Source organism: Nycticebus coucang, chromosome 22 (assembly GCF_027406575.1).
Source record: "Nycticebus coucang isolate mNycCou1 chromosome 22, mNycCou1.pri, whole genome shotgun sequence".
Taxonomy (NCBI): domain Eukaryota; kingdom Metazoa; phylum Chordata; class Mammalia; order Primates; family Lorisidae; genus Nycticebus; species Nycticebus coucang.
This window is the reverse complement of record NC_069801.1, coordinates 55,322,836-55,342,750: the sequence shown is the minus strand read 5'-3', so window position 1 is coordinate 55,342,750 and position 19,915 is coordinate 55,322,836. Positions and strand designations below refer to the sequence as shown.

At 44.8% G+C, this 19,915-nt stretch overlaps 1 protein-coding gene across 4 annotated transcripts in view; it reads left to right on the top strand.

The window, feature by feature from the left end:
* Positions 1-3,984: 3,984 nt before the first annotated feature.
* DAB1 (DAB adaptor protein 1) overlaps positions 3,985-19,915 on the top strand; it is a 1,288,157-nt gene continuing 1,272,226 nt past the window's right edge. For all 4 annotated transcript variants that reach the window (XM_053575146.1, XM_053575152.1, XM_053575151.1 and 1 more), the window contains exon 1: positions 3,985-4,163. The gene's annotated coding sequence lies outside the window, so the exon portion shown is untranslated. The remainder of the gene's footprint in view (positions 4,164-19,915) is intronic.

Sequence of the window (19,915 nt, the reverse complement as noted above, 5' to 3'; positions counted from 1 at the left end):
CAGGGCCTCTGAGAAGACGGCAGGGCTGTGATTCCTATTCCTGCCTGTTGGATTGAAAAAGGCTCAGGCCCTAATTTTTTTTTTTTTTTTTTTTTGTGGTTTTTGGCCGGGACTGAGTTTGAACCCGCCACCTCCAGCATATGGGACAGGCACCCTACTCCTTGAGCCACAGGTGCCGCCCAAGGCGCCTAATATTTTTACACTGAAAAAGAAAGACACCTGCGGGGCTTGTAAGGCAAGTACACAGATAATGAATGGAGCCGAGGGTAGGAGGATCCTTGGACTGGAGCCCAAAGGCCCAGGGTTGGGTCTCGGTTCTTTTACTTACCAGCTGTCTGAGTTTAAGCAAATCACACAATTCCCCTGAGTCTTAGTTTCCCCAGTCTGTTAGCTGGGAGACTGGGGAGGATATTTTTCTTCAAAGATTTTCGTGAATGTCAGAGGAGATGATATAGAATAAAGGACTCTCTAAGCTATAAAGTGCAGCCCACCTGTTTGGGGCTGATTTTTTTTTTTTTTATTGTTGGGGATTCATTGTGGGTACAATAAGCCAGGTTACACTGATTGCAATTGTTAGGTAAAGTCCCTCTTGCAATCTTGTCTTGCCCCCATAAAGTGTGACACACACCAAGGCCCCACCCCCCTCCCTCCATCCCTCTTAAAAGTGGGGCAGATTTTTATGAATGGCGGGCAGCAATGTTCTGAGTCCAGCTAGTACAGCTGACCATGTACATCTCTTCTCAATTCCACATTAAGTAACTTCATGTTTGTCACTTGAAATCAGCCATGGTGAAAGTATTTAAATGAAGAAAATTGGCAAACACCATGAATCAGGGCTTTGTATTTCCCTTGGAGAGTCAGTTATTAACTGGCCACCAGTGGTGGTGGGGGTTGAAGGGGAGAAAAAAAGTCTACTAATATTTAAGGTGCACTGTATATACGAAGTACTCACAACTCTCGGGGACAGATACTGACCCTATTTTTTAAGTGAGGTCATTAAAACACACAGAGAGTCACAATTTGCTCAGGAGTACACAGAAGAGAGCAGAGATTTGAAATCAGATTGTACCTTCTCTCTGATTCCTACGCACTGTCCACTGACATATCCAATTAACCTCTGTGCTTTCCCTGATTTCCAACCCAGAAGTCGTGAGACCTGTCAGTTTCTATGACCACTTAAGATCCCTATTTGAAATTCAATGCACCAGTTTTGGACTTGGAGAAACTGGCCTGAAACAGATGGGAAGGGGTGCAGTACGTTCAGTTGGGTACAAGCGATGGAGGTTGGCTAACATGGAGAGCCACAGTTCATGGATAAAGGTGCCAAGGTCCCTGGAGTTAGGCAGACCATTACGGTTAGGTCTGTCTGAAGCATGTGGTCAAAGGGAGCCAGTCCATGTTTCAGCTCTGCTGCTTCACCCATCTGGGACTCAGCAGCTTCATCTGCCAAGAAGGACAGTGTCCAGTCATGCAGGTTTTCCCCCCATGTGGTTTCTGGGGAATCAATGGGGGGAAAGTCCTGAAGGCCTGTGGGATCTGTTACACTGCACAGCGGTGAGGGGATTATCATGTGTCTCAGCCGAGAACCTTTCCTCCTGTTGCTAAGAGGGAAAGGACTGTTTTCCTTTCCCGCCGTCTCTGGCTCTACATGACCCCTGCCCCACTCCAGCCCTGTTTTTCTTTTTCTTTTTATACCTTGAGTGTTTCATATGGCGACGTCCTGCCTGCTTCAAACTAGATGAGGGTGGCAGACAGGGAAAAATTCAAAAGGACCTAAACAAAATGAAAACCTGTTTCCTGCTTGAGAAGATGACAGATGTGTTCAGGGGCCAGCATTACAGAGGCAGGCACTCTCAGACCCCGAGAGGGGCTCTTCCTGGACTCAGCCAAGCCCTGGACAGGACAGAGGGGCTGTAGGAACATTCCAGAGCTGCCAGTCAACCTTTCAGTGGGGGATGGTAAAGATGGAGTTTACAGTCCTGTAGCTCTTTAGGCATCTTTCTTGTTTAATCACCCTCACAATAATTTTATGGGAATATATAGAGAGTACCAGAAAATGTATACGTATTAGAAAGGAAAAAACTGTATTAAAATTGTGACACTCAATGTTTATTGATAACAAAAGATGATACAAGTCACACTGAGCACCTGTTAGAATTGCAGACGTCAAGTATGACTTGAGTTATTACAATTTAAATACAGTTTTTCTCCTTTCGTAAAATGTGCATTTTTTTCACCCTCCATTTATCATTGTAGTTATGGAGGCCAGAGACTGGAAGGATCCTTTATTCAGCACCCTGGAGGCCTCTACTTGGTTCTTCTGCTTCCAATTAATCCTCCCCAGCCCCCAGCTATTTTCTGCATGGCAGCTGGAGTGAGGTTTTGCAAATAAAAATCACACTATTTCCAATCCTCTAACAGTCACATCCCTACTTAACTTTAAAATTTCAAAGTTAGAATCCAGTCTACTTGCTTTATTGACCTTGTCCACCTCATCTTGGACATCTCCACCTCATCTCCTATCATTAGCTCACCCTACATTCCAGACGCACTTCCTTTTGCTCCTCAAACACATTCAACTCATTTCTGCCTCAGGCCCTTTGCACGTGCTGCCTCAAGATCTCTAATAACTGCCTTCTTCTCACATAGGTCTGGGGTTAACTGTCATGTCCTCCAAGGACCCTTTCCCAAACACCCAGTCTAATGTCCTTCCCCAGTCATCCCCTATCACATATCACCATCTATTTAAATTTTGCTCAATAATGATTATTACTATCCAATAGTTTCTCGCTAGTTGTTTATATTCTGTGTCTTCTTTCTAGAGAGAAAGTTACAAGAGAATAAAGATTACTTGTATGTCTTTTATGTATATATTTTTATTAATATTAAATCATAGCTGTGTACATTAATGCGATCATGGGGCACCATACATTGGTTTTATAAACAGTTTGACACATTTTCATCACACTGGTTAACATAGCCTTCCTGGCATTTTCTTAGTTATTAAGACAATTGTATTCTACATTTACTAAGTTTCACATGTACCCTTGTAAGATGCACCGCAGGTGTAATCCCACCTATCACCCTCCCTCTGCCCATCCTCCCCCTCCCCATTCAAAACTTCTACATTTTTGAAAATTCTACCTCATGCCATAAAGTGGACTTGGTGCAAAGCAAGCACATGAAAAATATTTATTGAACGAGTAAATTATTACTGGCATATAATTATCTAGGAAGGGCAGGCCAATGTTAGATGAAGGAAGGAAAGTCCTATGGCTTGCTATTAGTAAGTGGCAAGCTCTCTGATTATCTCATGAGATTCTCACAGTTCTATGAGGCAGATAAACTTGTAATGAAGAACAGAGCCTCAATCATGTGACAATTTGTTAAAGTTACTCAATCGGAACTGTGGTCTGCCTGCCCCTGTGCCCACACGTTGGACTGTGGGGCGTGCAGAAATGTGCCTCTGGGTCTTATGCACATGCACGGCGTATGTGCTGCTGTAAAATTGTGAGTGTGTGAAGGCTCGACGGAGGAGGAGGCAGCTGTGCAAGCAGTCGGTGCAGGCAAGCCCAGACCCCAGAGGCAGGTGGAAGAGGTTCCCCCTAATTATTGAGGCCTGAAGTCCCGACCTCCCCAGGGGAGCAGACACTGAGACCTGCAGAAGGTGAAGACTGCAGAATGGCTGCAAGTTGTCGGCCTTGCAGTGACCGTGGAGGGAGGAAGGCTGCGTGCCAGAGGGGGCTGAGGTCCTTTCTCCGCTGCCAGCTCACATTTGGCCAGGTCGGGCGGCGCCGCTGCTGTGAGCGCCCGCATTCTGCACTAGGTGGCGAAATGCTGAGGGGCTCCCCTATTCGGGGGAATGCGGTAGTGATGTATAAGGTATGAAAGATGTGGCCTGCAGGGAGCCGGCACTATCTCTACTGCTGTTGCTGCTGTTGCCGCTGCGGCCGCTGCCACCGTCACTACCGCTGCCAGCGGAGCCGCTGGGAGTGAGCATCCCCTCTCCGGGATCCCCAGCTCCGCCGCATCTCCCGCTCCTCCTGGCCCCAACGGGACCTGCCAGCCCCAGGGAACAAAAGCGGAGTCCGCTCGCCCTCTCCTGCAGCCGGAGGATGAGTCGAGAGGGCTGAGCGGAGAGTGTGGTCCTCGGCGGCTGGAAGGTAGGCGAAGGTGCAGCGCCCGCCCGCCGCGGCAGGGGAGGCTGGGAGCCGGGACCCAGCCGTCCCGTGGGCGCTGCCTGGCCCCGGCGAGGCGGTGGCCTGCGACGCCGCGCCCTCACTGCCCACCGCTCACCGAGCGCGGCGCTCCCGCAGCCCCGAGGGAGCCCCCTGGGTGGGAACTGGAGGCCGCGGGGGAAAAGTCTGGAGCCCGAAGCCTGGCAGCGGCGGCTGCCCGCGGCACTCGGTGGCGCGCGTCTCGGCGCGAGGAGCGGTCAGGCGGCGGCTGCGGTGTGCGCAAAGTTTTGGGTGGCGCGCAAAGGCGCCGGCGAGGGCCACCGCGCACAGCCATGGAAGTTGCGGCCTGAGCGCCTGGGCACCCCGCGGGACCCCACGCGGACTCGCCCGAGACGGGGACCAGTGGCTTTTGCTCTCAGTCCCCGGAAAGCCCAGGCCGAGTGGACGCGCAGCTATTTAACCCTTCCCGGCCTGGGGGAAGCAACTTCATTGGCGTCGGCAGCTGGACTGGGGCTGGGTGGGCAGCGTCCAGGCTCAGTCGTTCTGAGACCTTACGTATTTCCCAGTTCATTCTGCGTTTTTTGCTTTTTCTTCTTCTTCTTCTTCTTTTTTTCTTTTTTTTCCTGCCCACTTCTGTATCTCGAAAGTAGGGAAGCTGGCTGGGGGCTTTCCCCTAGTCTGTAATTTTACCTCTCCGGACGCACGTTTTCTGTTTGCCCCCTCCGCTTGGCTCTTTGATGCTGCCTTGAAAAATGAGATGATTAATCAATTTGGTTAGTGGCCAATTAGGCATAACCTTGTAGGAAAATAATTATGCCCAGCTTTCTGGGCTTTTGCTGGTGATGAGGTGGGAATCCAGCCCAGGTGGAGGGGCTGTTTCAGAGAGAGAGGACTGATCAGGGAATTTCTGGGAATTTAAGATTAAAAAGATTCAAATGTGTGGTGGTGGTGGTGGCGGAGATTGTGGGAGTGCAGTAGGGGTGTGTGTGTCAATTTTTGCTGAGAAAATTAACCCTTGGCAGCTCCATCTGGGTGGACTTCGCAGGCAGCATGTTTGGAGAGCTCGGAAAGGTGTGTCCCCTTGCGTGCCAGACCCCCCTCACCCGGCCTCGGAGGGGCACTCGCCTGATAATCGCCTCACAGAGGCTTTGCTGCTGCGTGGGGTGGCTGAGTTCATATGAATGCATTTTAGTTTCGTGTCTGAGGAATCGCGTCCTTGCAGACCGAGGTTTCCGCACTGTGCCTTCCAAAGACGCACATTTCCCCCATCGTGTTCAATAAATAGGTTATGAAATGGGCGCAAAACGGAGACAGTCTGCTTCCAGGGCTGGCAAGTTGTGCGGAGCGGGGGCTTCCTTTTGCTTTTTGGAACCACTGGTGGGGTTTGGCACTGCAGTGTTACAATACAGCCATATTAAAAAGGTCTCCCAGAGCCTCCACCGCTGCAGCCCCGTCTTCCGCACACTTCCCTGCTCAGATGCTTCTGGCAGGCTCTCAAACACGCACCATGTGCATTTTAACCCCTTCCGTCTCTATTTTAAGCTGCTTCTATCTGTTGATACATCCGGACCCTACACTGCAGATTTCTCTTCAGAAAGCAAAAAGCTAGAGGTGTTCTCAGGGCAGAAAAAAATTTTGCAACAGGTCCTAGGTCTGGATTTTCTGATCTGGATCTCCCTGGCATTCAGCGACCCGGGGGCCCAGTCTCCCTGCTGGTGACCGAACTGGGGTTGGGCCAGGAGGTCTCTGAAATCTCCTGCAGTGCTGTCAGGGGCTGGTTCTGAATTTTACGGCTTTTCTTGCGTTCTGAGCTGAGCGGGAGGAGTCGCTGAGCAGCTCTGTGACACCGGCACTGCCCCTTCACTCCCAGCAGAGGGGATGGGGCTGGCTGGGGCTTATTAGCAAATAGGAATTTCCCAGCTGGAAGGCTGCCTAGTGATAGTAGTGTCGGGTACAATTAACAGCCATAGGCTCCACCAGCCTTCCTTAAAATGAAGGGCCACCATTCAGCAGTGTCGCTTTGACAGATTTTTTTTTTTCTTGAAGCTGGACTCAGCTAGTAGCCGTGCAGTGACCACATTGGTTGGTCAGAGCTTGTGTTGGCAAAGGCCTTGCTCCTTTTCTGAAAGTGAATCTTTTTTAATATAGGAGGGAGGGATATGGGGGAGGGGAGAAAGGATTGAGGAAAGAAAAGAGAGGAAGAGGAAGGGGGGGGGGTGGAAGCCAGAGATACAGAGACAGAGAGATAGGTGAAGATTTCAAATCCAGCCAGAAGCTGGGAGGACAGACGGGGAGGACGGGGGAGAAGGGAAAAAGACACAGGCGGGGAGGAAGAATGGAGACTGGAGATCTCAGCACCAACAGGGAGAGAACAGAGCCCATGGGAGGGGCAACCTGTCTTATCATCTGACTTGGAAAAAATGGGAAGGAAAATCTCCCACTGCCCCGGACTCACTGCAGGTAGACTTGCTTGGAACTTAGCTCTGACATCATCAGACGTAACTTACACAATGAACCTTGCACTGCAGAAAGCCATTCACTCTGCTTCTGGCTTCTTCCTTGATGGGGACCCGGGCTGTTGGCCTGGGCTGGGAAGCAGGAGGGATGTGAGCCCAGCAGAAGCCCTGCTGTCGCCCCCACAGCTGCTCTGGCTTGGGTCTAGTCCCGCACTCCGTTTGGCCAGGCAGGGCATTCTGAGCAACTTTGGAGGAGGTGTTCTTTTGTTTTTAAACCTGTCTGCCATAGAATGGAAAACTGTTTAAAAACTGTATATTTATTGAACCTTGGTGGGGGAGGTGGGTGCAGAAAAATGAAGGATAGCAAATGTCCTTCCATACTGCCCAGAGCTAGCAGTGATGGAGGAAGGGTTCCAAACCATTTTCTCCTCTCGGCCGTCCTTTCTTCCCTTCTGGACCATGCTCACAGTCTCCCACCTTGTCTCCTGGCCTCCAACACAGACCTTTCCCCAGGGGGACATGACCTTTCTAAACCACGGCTCTGATCAAAGAAATAAAGTATCACCTACAGCATATGATTCAAATTCCAACCAAAGACTTCAAAGCCTTCCACTGCCTGGCCCCTCTCCCTCCTCATGTGCTGACTCCCCCACACCTCACACACGTGCACGGAGGGCGCCCTACATCTGTACACTCACACACACACACATAGCTTCACACACACCCTCACTGCTCACTCCCCCACACCTCACACAGGTGCACAGAGGGCGCCCCCTACATCTATACACTCATACACATGCACATAGCTTCACAAACACCCTCGCTGCTCACTCCCCCATACCTCACACACGTGCATGGAGGGCGCCCTACATCTGTACACTCACACACACACACGTAGCTTCACACACACCCTCACCGCTAATTCCCCCACACCTCACACACGTGCATGGAGGGCGCCCTACATCTGTACACTCACACACACGCACGTAGCTTCACACACACCCTCACCGCTCATTCCCCCACACCTCACACACGTGCACAGAGGGCGCCCTACATCTATACACTCACACACACGCACGTAGCTTCACACACCCCCTCACCGCTCATTCCCCCACACCTCACGTGCACGGAGGGCGCCCTACATCTGTACACTCACACACACACATGTAGCTTCACACACACCCTCACCGCTCACTCCCCCACACCTCACACACGTGCATGGAGGGCGCCCTACATCTGTACACTCACACACATGCACGTAGCTTCACACACACCCTCACCGCTCATTCCCCCACACCTCACACACGTGCACGGAGGGCGCCCTACATCTGTACACTCACACACACGCACGTAACTTCACACATACCCTCACCGCTCACTCCCCCACACCTCACACACGTGCACAGAGGGCACCCTACATCTGTACACTCACACACACGCACGTAGCTTCACACACACCCTCACCGCTCACTCCCTCACACCTCACACATGTGCATGGAGGGCGCCCTACATCTATACACACACACACACACACACGCGCGCACATAGCTTCACACACACCCTCACTGCTCACTCCCCCACACCTCACACGTGCACGGAGGGCACCCTACATCTGTACACTCACACACACGCACGTAGCTTCACACACACCCTCACTGCTCACTCCCTCACACCTCACACACGTGCACGGAGGGCGCCCTACATCTATACACTGACACACACGCACACAGCTTCACACACACCCTCACATATACATATACACATGTACACCATACTTACACCCACACACTTTACACACTCATTGCACTTGTGCATCACACACACCCCCTTCACTTACACATGTTTCACGCATACATAAACACATCCTGTCCTACACATGCACACAGTATCACACACACAGGCATGGCACCCCGTGCCCACTCACTCATATGCTTACACACATATACACACTCCCAACACACATGTACACTGTATTACATACACCTACCCACTTATACGCTTATACACATACACCCTCACACACACACATGCACACACACTACGCCCACGTGCTTACACACTCACACCACATTTCTTTCATACTTTTGTAAGTGCTACCCCCCCATTAAAAAGTGCATTTCTGTTTTGTTGTCTCTTGAACTCATCCACGAGGCTCCCATGAACTCATCCACAAGGCTCCCATGAACTCATCCACGAGGCTCCTATGAACTCATCCACGAGGCTCCTTCTCAAAGGTGACATTCACTCAGAGGTCCCTGTCACCCAGGAAGCTCACTTCCCTTAGCAGTCTTTACACACGTCCTCTGAAATATTATAAATCTCTATGGGTTCATCTTCCTAGTAGGCTGTGAGTTCCTTCAAAGCTGGGGGTAACTCATCTGCCCATGCGACCCCGCGGTGTCACACAGTCTTGGCACAAAGGTGCATGGTTGATGTTCAGTGATTACATTCATTTTAAGAGCTTCTTCAAAAGGATGGTTAACATCTTTGCCATAGTCTACACTTCCTTCTTGTTTTATCTTCTGTCATTTCCTTTGTTTGCAGAGATAATACAAGCTTTTTAGAAATTCACATGACACAGAAGTGTGTAAACAGTGGCAATTCTTTCCCCGCCGCCCCTAAATGCCCTCTGTTTTTAATACACCTGCTGTTAAACATCTGCATGGCCCCTTGACCTGTGCTTTGTTTAATGTTTCCCTAACTAGATTGTATGCGGGGACCAAGGAATGGATATGGATGTGTAACCCCTTAATGTCTAATAGAGATAGTTTTTTCCCACATATTCCATAGTGCCCAGCAACTATGAAATAAATTAACCTATATATTTTTTTAAAAAGTATGTAGTTGGTTTTATTTTTTAAATTATCAGAACACTAATAAGTTTAGCTTATTTTAAAAATTACATTAGCTAGTTGTTTCACTAATAAGCTTCACAATTAGCCCTGGTGTTATAATCCTCATTTTACAGGTAAAGAAACCTAGGCTTTAAGTGGTTACAGAAATTGGCCAGGTCAGACAGGGAATGCACAGTAGGGTCTGCATTCAAACCCGGATCTCCTTCGTTTGCTTCCCTGTGCTCTTTCCTCTCTCTGTAGGTGGGTCTGTGGGTACTCAGAAGCAAGGCCTATACTTCAGCTTTCTAGGCCCAATATCTGCTTAGAGCCTAGGAGTTCAAAGTTGCCTTCCAACAAGGTGTCATTGTCTTTTTACAGATGGGAAACAGAGGCACTTGTGAGAAGTTGATGTGACATGGCCAAGTTCCTACAGCCTGGAAGTGGAAGGTGTTGAACCTAGGCCTTTAGGCCCTGGGTTAGATACATGGATTGATCCCAGAAAAAAACAGGGTAGCTTCTGCCTTCACCCTGACTTCATGGGGCAGGTGGAGGCTGCTTCCTGGTTGAGGGGTGGGCTTTGTGGCCCCTGATGTCTGGGAGGGGGCAGAGTCTACGTTTTCTGGGGTAGTTGCATTAAGAAATCCCTCTGTCCCCTACTCTTGAACCTCAACAAGTCTGCTGTCTTGTTTGAATCAGTACCATGGACAGAGAGTCTGTTGCTTGAGACTTTGGTGAGCAGTTATGGATGAAGTTCATGGTCTGCAGGTGTGCTGTGAAACCTGGTGTGGGGATGGCTAGAAACTTAGGAGTTGGGATACTTTGTCAGTGAGGCTGTGGGTGCTGGAGGCCTCTGGAACGTAGCATTGCAAGCTTCTGTGTTCTGGGTAGTGTAGTGCAATTACAGCTGCCATTTATTGAGGATTTCTTGTATCTCAGGCACCAGGATGTGCTATGCTCCTCTCTTTATTTTTCTTTTATTTATTTATTTATTTTTATTAACTCAAATACACATAGATCATGAATACATTTATGCAATACATAAATACAATGTGTCGTTTTTTTTATATATACAATCTGATGTGGTTAGATCAAACCAATCCACATAGCTTTCACCTCATTTACTTGATTATTGTGCTAGGACATTTATGTTCTACCCTTGACAGATTTGACTTGTACCTTGTCATATGCTCCGTAGGTGTGGTCCCGCCTTTACATGGAGGGATCTGGAACATATGCTCCTGAGTAAAGTGTCTCAAGAACGGAGGAAAAAGTATCCAATGTACTCAGGACTTCTATGGAACCTACTTATATTTACTCACACTTTCTTATGAAAGACAGAACACAACTATAGCCCAGAATGAAGGAGAGAAATGGAGTGGCAAGGGAGGGGATGGGGGAGGTTTGACAGAGGGAGGGTAAAAGGCGGGACTTACTTTATGTTTCATCTAGAATAATGCCTGGCACAATCAATGTCAGGTAACTATTTGCTGAGTTCTTACTGAGAAGGAAGCCAAGGATCAGGGACATTGAGTAACTTCTCCTAGCTCACCTTGGACGTGTGTTTCAGAGCTGGATATAAACTCAAGTCCTTCTGACTCCAGAGACTATACTTTTTGTCCATCTGCTCTTCTTCTGAATTGGTAGTCCTTGCCAGGTGATGTAATTGAGCTTGAGCTTGCAGGAAATTTGTCCAACTCTCTTCCTGAAGAGAGGAAAAGGTTTACGATTTGCAAGGTGCTGCTCTAAACACTTAGATGCATTAACTTGCATTTGTCTTCATAGTTCACAAAGAAAAAATACCCAGCGCAGCAAAATAGTAGAGATGGGGTGTAAACAGTGGTAGACTGTGCTGTTTGCCACTCGATTGAATAAGCTTTGGGGACCTGGGTAGGATCCTAAAGTTACTTAGTAGTTGCACCATCATTACCATTACCATCCTTGTTATCACTGTCAAGACCGATGCTGTCTTTCCTGAGTGTTTACTTTGTTTTTATTTCTAACAAGACATAGTGGGGACCTGACTTTTGTCTTCTATTCCACTATTAGGCTATGAATGTCTCCCATTAATTCTCAAAACAATCTCCTATTTTCCTAAAAGGAAACTGAGGCTCAACGAGGTTGCATGAGCTCTTAGAATCACATGCCCAGCAAAAGCAGTATTGGGACCTCGTATCTCTAGTCTTAACATACGTTTTTATTTCCTTTCTTCAGACTCATTTTTTACTCATTTTAAAGATTATTTGCTGCTCTTGAAATCCAGCAAAGGATGGAAAGATGAAATGTTTCTTTTCTTTTTTTCCCCATTGTTAACCCCATTGTCTAAAAAGACATAGCATTTGCATTTTGGAAACCTGAGATTTTTCCACTATGAGGCTGTGAAGAGTTGCCTGATGGTGCTTTCAGTTCCCTGGTAATGGAATGATAGTATGATCTGGTGTGTTTCCTAGCATGGTGATGAGAATAGCAACGTGTGGCCTTTGTGATTCTAACCCCCACTAAGTGAGCAGAAGGTATGTTGTGAAAGAGACAAGAAGGGGGTGTTTCTTCGATAAGCTCCCTTGGCCATTGTGTGACACTGGTTGATTTGAGCAAGAGAGTGGCCATTATTTTGTGACATTTGAATTCTTTCATTGTTGGTGTTCATGCAAGAATCCTATATCATTTACTATTTCTTCATTTGAGATTTAAAAAGCAACCGTATTGCAGAGGACAGGAGACTCAGTACCATCAGACAAGCTTTTTATAATTATTATTTTGAGACTAAGTCTCACTCTGTTGCCTTAGGTAGACTGCCCAAGTAGCTGGGACTACAGGCATGTGCCACTATGCTTGGCTAGTTTTTTTCTTTTCTTTTCTTTTTTTTTTTTTTTTAAGAGATAGAGTCTCAGTTTGTCGCCCTTGGTAGGTTGCCATGGAGTCACCGCTCACAGCAACCTCCAGCTCTTGGGCTTAGGTGATTCTCTTGCCTCAGCCTCCTGAGTAGCTGAACTACAACACCCAGCTATTTTTTGTTGCAGTTTGGCTGGGGCTGGGTTAGAACCTGCCACCCTCAGTATATGGGGCCGGCGCTCTACCCATTGAGCCACAGGCATTGCCCCAGACAAGCTTTTAAATCATCTGGCAAAGCACATGTGATTCCCATCTCAAAGGGGACAGACAGAATTAAACAAGGATGGATGCTAAGTAAGGAATTCCTTTGTATTCATAGACTTTCAACAAATAAAAATGATTTTTTTCTGAAATCAGTGATGAGCCATAGGCCTTGAGACTTCTTGTTAACATGCAGAATACGACTTCTTTTTGTTTCAAAATGACCATTTTTTTTTTTTCCTGTTTTTGGAAGCTTGAGCTTAGATCTTTAGTGACATTTTTTCTCTAGGCAAATATTTACAGTCAAGTTGGAAACTGACAGGAGAGAGGGTTTAAAACGAAAATGTTACCAAGCTGAAGTTTACATCTGAGAGCAGCACATGGTGTCACCATGGGCAGAGTCCTAAGAGCTGACAGTACTTGTGAATTTCTAGACTCTGAAGAAACCAAGCTGTTTTCATTTGTTAATGTTAACTCTCAAGGTCACATTTCTGTACATGCATCATGATGGCCATTGCCACTTTCTGTCTGTTTGGCTTTATTATGGTTATAGAACTTTAGCCATTGGCTTGTACTTGTTTTTTCTTTTGCTTCAGATGAGGTGAACTGTTTTGGGGTCAATCGTCCACATTTATTTGTACCTCTGTATTTTTCCTCGTGCAATTCTTCCTGCTTGAACACCCTCCTTTTTCAAATCTCCTCCAAATCCAGCAGTCGCCTAAAGCTGAGGCAAGGTACCACGTCCTGCACGGAATCTTCTTCGCTGATTCCACTTACTATTGCCCGTCACTGATACTGGTTGTTTCTGTCGGTTAGAACACAAGTGATTAGTAAAAACTGCAAAAGTACAGAAGACTGCAAGGGGGTTAGTAAAATTCCAGTTCCAGCGTCATGCATGATTTAGCGATCATTCTTTTATTTTTTAGAGATATATATGCATCTCTATACACACTAGACTATGTGGACGGATGTCATTTTACATACTCTGCCTATTGTAGATATAATTTACATACTCTCCCTCTTTATATAATATGTGCTCTTTGTTTTTTATCCAGGACTTCTATTTTTTTATTTCAAATTAATATGAGGTTACGAAACTTTACGTTACATCATTTTCACTTCTAAGGTAAAGTTCAAAGTGCAGTTGAGCCCTTCATGCAGGGGGCTCACTGAATACCCTCACTTCATTGTACCTGTCCGATGGATGCGAGGTCCCGCCAGTCGCCCTCCCTTTTCTCCCCTCCCCCTAACTGGACTATATTTGTGTTTTATAAACAGGACTTCTATTTTTTTTAATGTAGCTTTTATTGTTCACAAACTAATTTAACAATCTAGACGCCCTCTCTCTTTTCTAAGCTCCTGTAACTATGTACTCAGACATATATTCACATACACATGTACACATACAGGATTTGTTGTTGGTTTAAGATCATATGTTCATTTTTTTTATATTGATTTTTGTTACTTACAAATCTATGGAGAATTTTCCCCTTTCTGCCTCAGCCCTTCCTGGGTCAATTGTAGTTATAAGCCACGCTCTTCAATGGCTGTACAATTTTCAATGGAAGGAATATACCACAGCTATTTCAATCATCTCTCTACCGATAGACAATGACTTTTGTTCACTAATCTTTGTAAACAATGCTGAAATAAGATACCTGTACACTAATCATTTTTTATTGATGCTTTAACTTTTATGGGTAGATTCCCAAAAGTAATATTGTTTTTTTGATTAAAAAAAATTTTTTTTTTATTGTTGGGGATTCATTGAGGGTATAAGAAACCAGGTTACATTGATTATATTTGTTAAAATCCCTCTTATAATTGTGTCTTGCCCCCAAAAGGTGTGAAAGGATATGTGCTTTCTAGACTTTTAATAGATGGTGCCATATTGCTTTCCAGAGAGAATGTAATAATTCCCATTTTTATTTTTTTTTCCAAGTATATATGGCAATTTATTATAATAGAATTGCTATAAGTGGCATTTCACGTCAGTGGATTAAAAGAATCAACATATGGTCTTGATCAATATATGGAACAATCATTTATATTTTTGGAAACAAAATGCAGTTAGCTTCCTACTTCATAAAAGTAAAAAATTCTAGAGGAATTAAGAGCTAAATTTTATTTTAAATAATATATAATTAAAATAAAATTGTTTTTTTGTTTTTCTTTTATTATCACTATTTATTTTATTTGTTTCTTTTTTTTTTATTAAATCATAGCTGTGTACATTGATATAATCATGGGGCATCATTCACTAGCTTCACAGACCGTTTATCAAGTTCCCATTTTTATTAGTGTGTATGAAGTGACATTTTCACTATATACTTGCCAGCAGCACATTTTATCATTCTCTCTTATTTTTGCTAACCTGATAGGTATGAAGTGCTATCTTATTGCTGTTACATTTTGTACTTTCTTGATGTCTGCCAAGGAGGAGCACCCTTTTATATTTATTGTCAAAAGATTTGGATTTGCTTCTCAGTGGACATACTCATTTTTCTTTTCAATGGTGTTTCTTATAATTTTGTAAAGCCTCCTTTTACATGCTAGATAGTCATTTCTTCTTTCATCTACATTGCCTATAATTTTCCTTCCCAAAAGGTTTATCTAGTCGAGCTAGACCAGGAGTTACTGGTCCGCCATGGTGTGTGTGATCCATCTCTAGGACATCACGTTTAGGGCAAGTTCCTACAAAATATCGGTACAAAACAAATGGTTGTAGCACAGAATAGCTGTGTGATATCCAAATGCATTTTACTTAACAATGAATTGTAGGAAATAATTTATGTATGTGGCATCCCATGGACTAAGATGTTTCAAATAAGCAAAGTTTCAAGAGGACTAATATTTTGGAAATATTTATAAGTTAATTATACCTTCCTACTTTATAAAAGAATACAAAGCATTTTGTATTATTGTGTTGCTTTATATACTTGATATCCTTAAGGGCTACGTAGAAATGCAAGATTATTTGCCCTAATATATACAAGTAGCCCCAGACATACGGATGTATGAATTTCAAATTCTCTTATCTTTATGTATGGATTAAAAGTTCTCATATCTATTTTTATACTTTTATAATCTCTTTATAGACTTTTCTACTGTCCGATTGTGCTACTATGGCTTGGTATTGTTCGTTTGTTTAACTTTGAAAGGAGTCCTCTTCCTATCCATTTTAATCTTGGCTCTAGAGTAATGTATTAGGAACCATACTCATTGGAGATGTGGACTTCAGAGTCAATAACCAGCAAGTCCTGGCTTGGGTGTCATTTCTGTGAATAAAGTGCATCATCTTCCAGTGAAAATATAACTTTGCCTGCTAGGGTTTTTTTTTTTTTTCTTCTTTCCTTCTTTACAAATGTATTCTAGAAAAGTGAAGTTGCTGGATAAGTGAAGTGGTGGCATGCCTTCTTAATTAATTAGGATATGCATCCTAATTATTATTATTATTGCATGTGATCAAGACCCTAAATAAAATGGCCTACAATGGTAGACAAATTTCTCAGTCTCTCACAAGTCTGAGTGCATAGGGAAGCTTTAGGGTGTGAAGTCACACAGGGTCCAGTTTCCTTCTGGCTGCCGCGCCTTCATCTCTGGGACACTGCTGTCATCTTCACTATCCGCAGTGGTCACACATATCACTGCATCCCCATTCTGACTAGACGGAGAAAAGAAAGACGTCAGGAGAAGAAGTGCCCATTTTTAAAGGGCATGGTCAGAAATTGCATTAATAATTTTATTTCACATCCTCATTGGTCAGGACTCAGTCAACTGGGCATTCCTAATAGAAGGGAGACTAAGGAATATTGTCTTTATTTTGCGTGCACACGTGCCAGAATTAAGGTTCCGCATTTGGAATATGGGGAGGATGGGTAATGGTGGACTCCCTGGCAGTCCCAGCCACACCTACTCTCTTCAAGCTGGTGTCCCCTCAGCTTGCTTTGCAAGATTGAGTGTAAAGCAGCAGGCGCCTACCTCTTTGACACCCACCTCCTACTGTTGTGTGGAGTGTAAAATAGTTACTCAACAGAGACGGCAATTTGCAATCTTCCCCTCCTTGTTTTAGGGATGGGGAAATACGGGGAAGAGAACCAAGCTTGCAAATGGCGTAAGTCTTAGGGACTGAGAACATCTGGGCTTCTTAGGCTGGGAACATCTGCCTTCTTAGGCTGATTTTTTTTTTTTTTCTGTAATTTAGTTCATGTTCTGAACTAGACATGAAGGTCTAGGGGTGCTTTGTTGTTCCACTCAGGGTTTGTCTTTCTTACTTCCTGTTCATTCCTCATTTTCAGCTCTAAGCAGTTCAGGTATGGAGAAACAGGTATGTTGGGACAACTCTGGGAGGGGAATCAGCCCTGTGCAAATAGCACAAGTGAGCTGAGGGTTTGAGATGATGACCTTTATTGCAAAAAAGGTCCCTGGTAATCAGCAGATTGTGTCTCCAAACTGAAGTTTTTGCATCCCATGGACTCCCATTGCCTTTCTGATTAACATGGAAACATCTCTTCTCTTACTGCAGACTGGCTGTCGAATTGGACCTGCTCCAGCCAAATGACTGATTCTAACGGGTCCCTCTGTTTCCAAAGAACATATGTGATTATATCCTCTTTTAAAAAATGATGATTGTAAGGGATGATACTTAAATATATCCTTTCTCCCTCCAAGTTAAAAACCAAATAATGGGAGATAAACACTAGAGTTTGACAAAGATTAAAAATGGTTCTTATTTGTGTTTTAACTTTGTTATGCTTTAGCTTGATAGGAGAATGTGAGTTATGCAGCTGCATCAGGCTTTCTGAACTTTCTGAGTTGGTCTGAGTGGGACAGATCCAGGTGTTCGATAGCAGCACAAGTGGTCTAATTGACTCATTTCATGGGAGTACAGTGAAGGAGGACCTTCTAAGGTCAGAAGATGTGAATGTGAGAAGGAACGGAGGTGTTTTATTGTACCAATTAGGCATCTGTTTTCAGATGACATCATTTAAACTGAAAGGGGGATATTGGGTAGCCAACAGCATTCTAAAAGGGGCCAAGCTTTGATGTCTGGGTAGATGGCCAGCCACACTGTAGGACTGTTGGGGTGGAGACAATATCATTGCTAGCCACAGATAGAAGCATCTTCATCCAAACTTGCCCAGGAGAGTCACCGTCTCTATCTCTTCCTATGTCCTTCCAGGACTCATGCAAGGGTCTGCTTGGTGTCCCCAGAGTGCTCTGTAGTCACTTCTGGTTCCCATACAAAAGTATAAGCGAACACAGAAATGGAGCTAGTCTGGTGCTGAGAGAGCCCACAGCATATCTGCTAGAGCTGGACAAGTTTGCTCTCTTACCCTGATTTCATCTAAAAGATGGGTCAATCCCTTTCCTTTGAGGAGAGAGGCTGGAAGTGCCACTGTGCTGCTTTCCCCTCTGGGATGTGACGTGGAAGTAGCTGTCATCAGTCCCCTGACATATCACACACTCACTTACACACTCTCAGGGGCCACAAGGACACGCAGGATAAATACCAAACTCCTTAACACGGTAGGAAAGCCCCTCCTTGGACTGCACCCTACTTTCTCAGTCCCATTTCCCTGCAGTGTTCTTGTTCCTCACCACCTGGCTCGCTCCCCTGGGCTCCATCTAGTCTGAATGACTTGGCAGCCATTGCGGTGCCTTTGCTCTACTGTGCAGCCGTGCCTCTGTGTCTGCCATTCCTTTCCCCACATGGTGGGTGAGACGCCCTCCTGCCTTTGTCATTTGACAAACTCCTACCTTCCCTTAAAGACAGAGGCAGCGTTTCCTCCAGGAAGCCTTCTTTGTTCCCTCTTAGACTAGGTTGTATTTTTTATTTTTATTTTTTTCCTCTGGTCTAAATAATCATTAATGCTCTTGAATTTTTAAAACGTATGCTTTATGTTTAAGAAAACTGAAAATAATTTAAATGACAGTCTCTGATATTCCTTCTAAATGTCATCTTTCTTTTTAATTTTTAATTAAAATTATAACTGTATACATTTGTGGGGTACAATGTGATGATTTGATATACAATGTGGAATGCTTAAATCAAACTGATTAACATAGCCATCACCTCACTTATTTTTTGTGATAAGAAATTTAAAATTTACTCTTCATTATTTTGAACTATACCCTTGCCTTGTGCACGTTAGGTGAGATCCCTTCAAACCACTTTGAGATGTCACCTAACTTCAGTAAGATTAGCCCACATCACAAAGTCCCCAAAATGCAGATGCTGGCATGGATGTGAAGGAAGGGAACACTTACACAGTGCTGGTGGGATTGCAAACTAATACAACCGTTATGGAAAGAAATATGGAGAATCCTCAAATCCTGCAATTCCATTACTAGGTGTCTCTACCCAGGAGGACAAAAATCATTTTATCTCTTGGACTAGGTTAGATGACTTACCTGTATGTGTCCAAAGCATGCAGCAAAAGCTTCTTTCTCTACACGTAGCATGTAATACCGTGACCCTTGGTCTATCTGACTGCCAGCATTACCATAAGCTTCCCAAGAGCCTGGTTCTTATCTTTGTATCCTGGTAGCTAACACAATGCCTGGTTCTCAGTGGTTGTGCAAATGAATAAAAGAATTTATGATAGAGTACCAGTGAAGCTTTGAAGTTAGAATCTGACTGTGCCATTTCGTAGTCGTATAGCTTCAGGTAAGTTATAAACATCACAGGCTGTTGTATGAAGGCCAAGGGAAAGAATGTAGGTGAAAATCTTACTCCAGAACACAGTAAGCATTCAACAAACATGGACTGTTAACTTTGATTATAAGATTATCATTATTGCAGATGCTCAGTAAGTAATAATGATCACTAGAACACTTTCTAGATTAATGGACGTATAAAGTGATTACCTGTGACTTTTTTGTTTTTTGTTTCTTTTTCTACTCTGGGTAGAGTGCCATGGTGTCATAGTTCACAGCAACTTCAAACTCTTGTGCTTGAGTAATTCTCTTGCTTCAGCCTCCCAAGTTGCTGGGACTACAGAAGGCTCCCACCATGCCTGGCTATTTTTTTTTTTTTTAGTCTTTTAATAGAGACAGTGTCTCATTCTTGCTCAGGTTGATCTGGAACTCTTGAGCTCAAGCAATTCACCTACTTTAGCCTCCCAGAGGATCACAGGCCTGAGCCACTGTACCCAACCTGTGGAACCTAGTCCAGAATACTTTGATGTCACCAGTGGCTGGAGAAGAGGAATAGAAATTGACAGAAGTCGCCATCAGGAAAAATCCTTCACAGACCAAGCAGTTCAGTGGTGGTGTGAGTGAAGGCCTCCTGACATTGGGATTTAGCAATGTCACTGTCAGCAGGATTTTACTAACAATGCTGCCTCTGTTACAT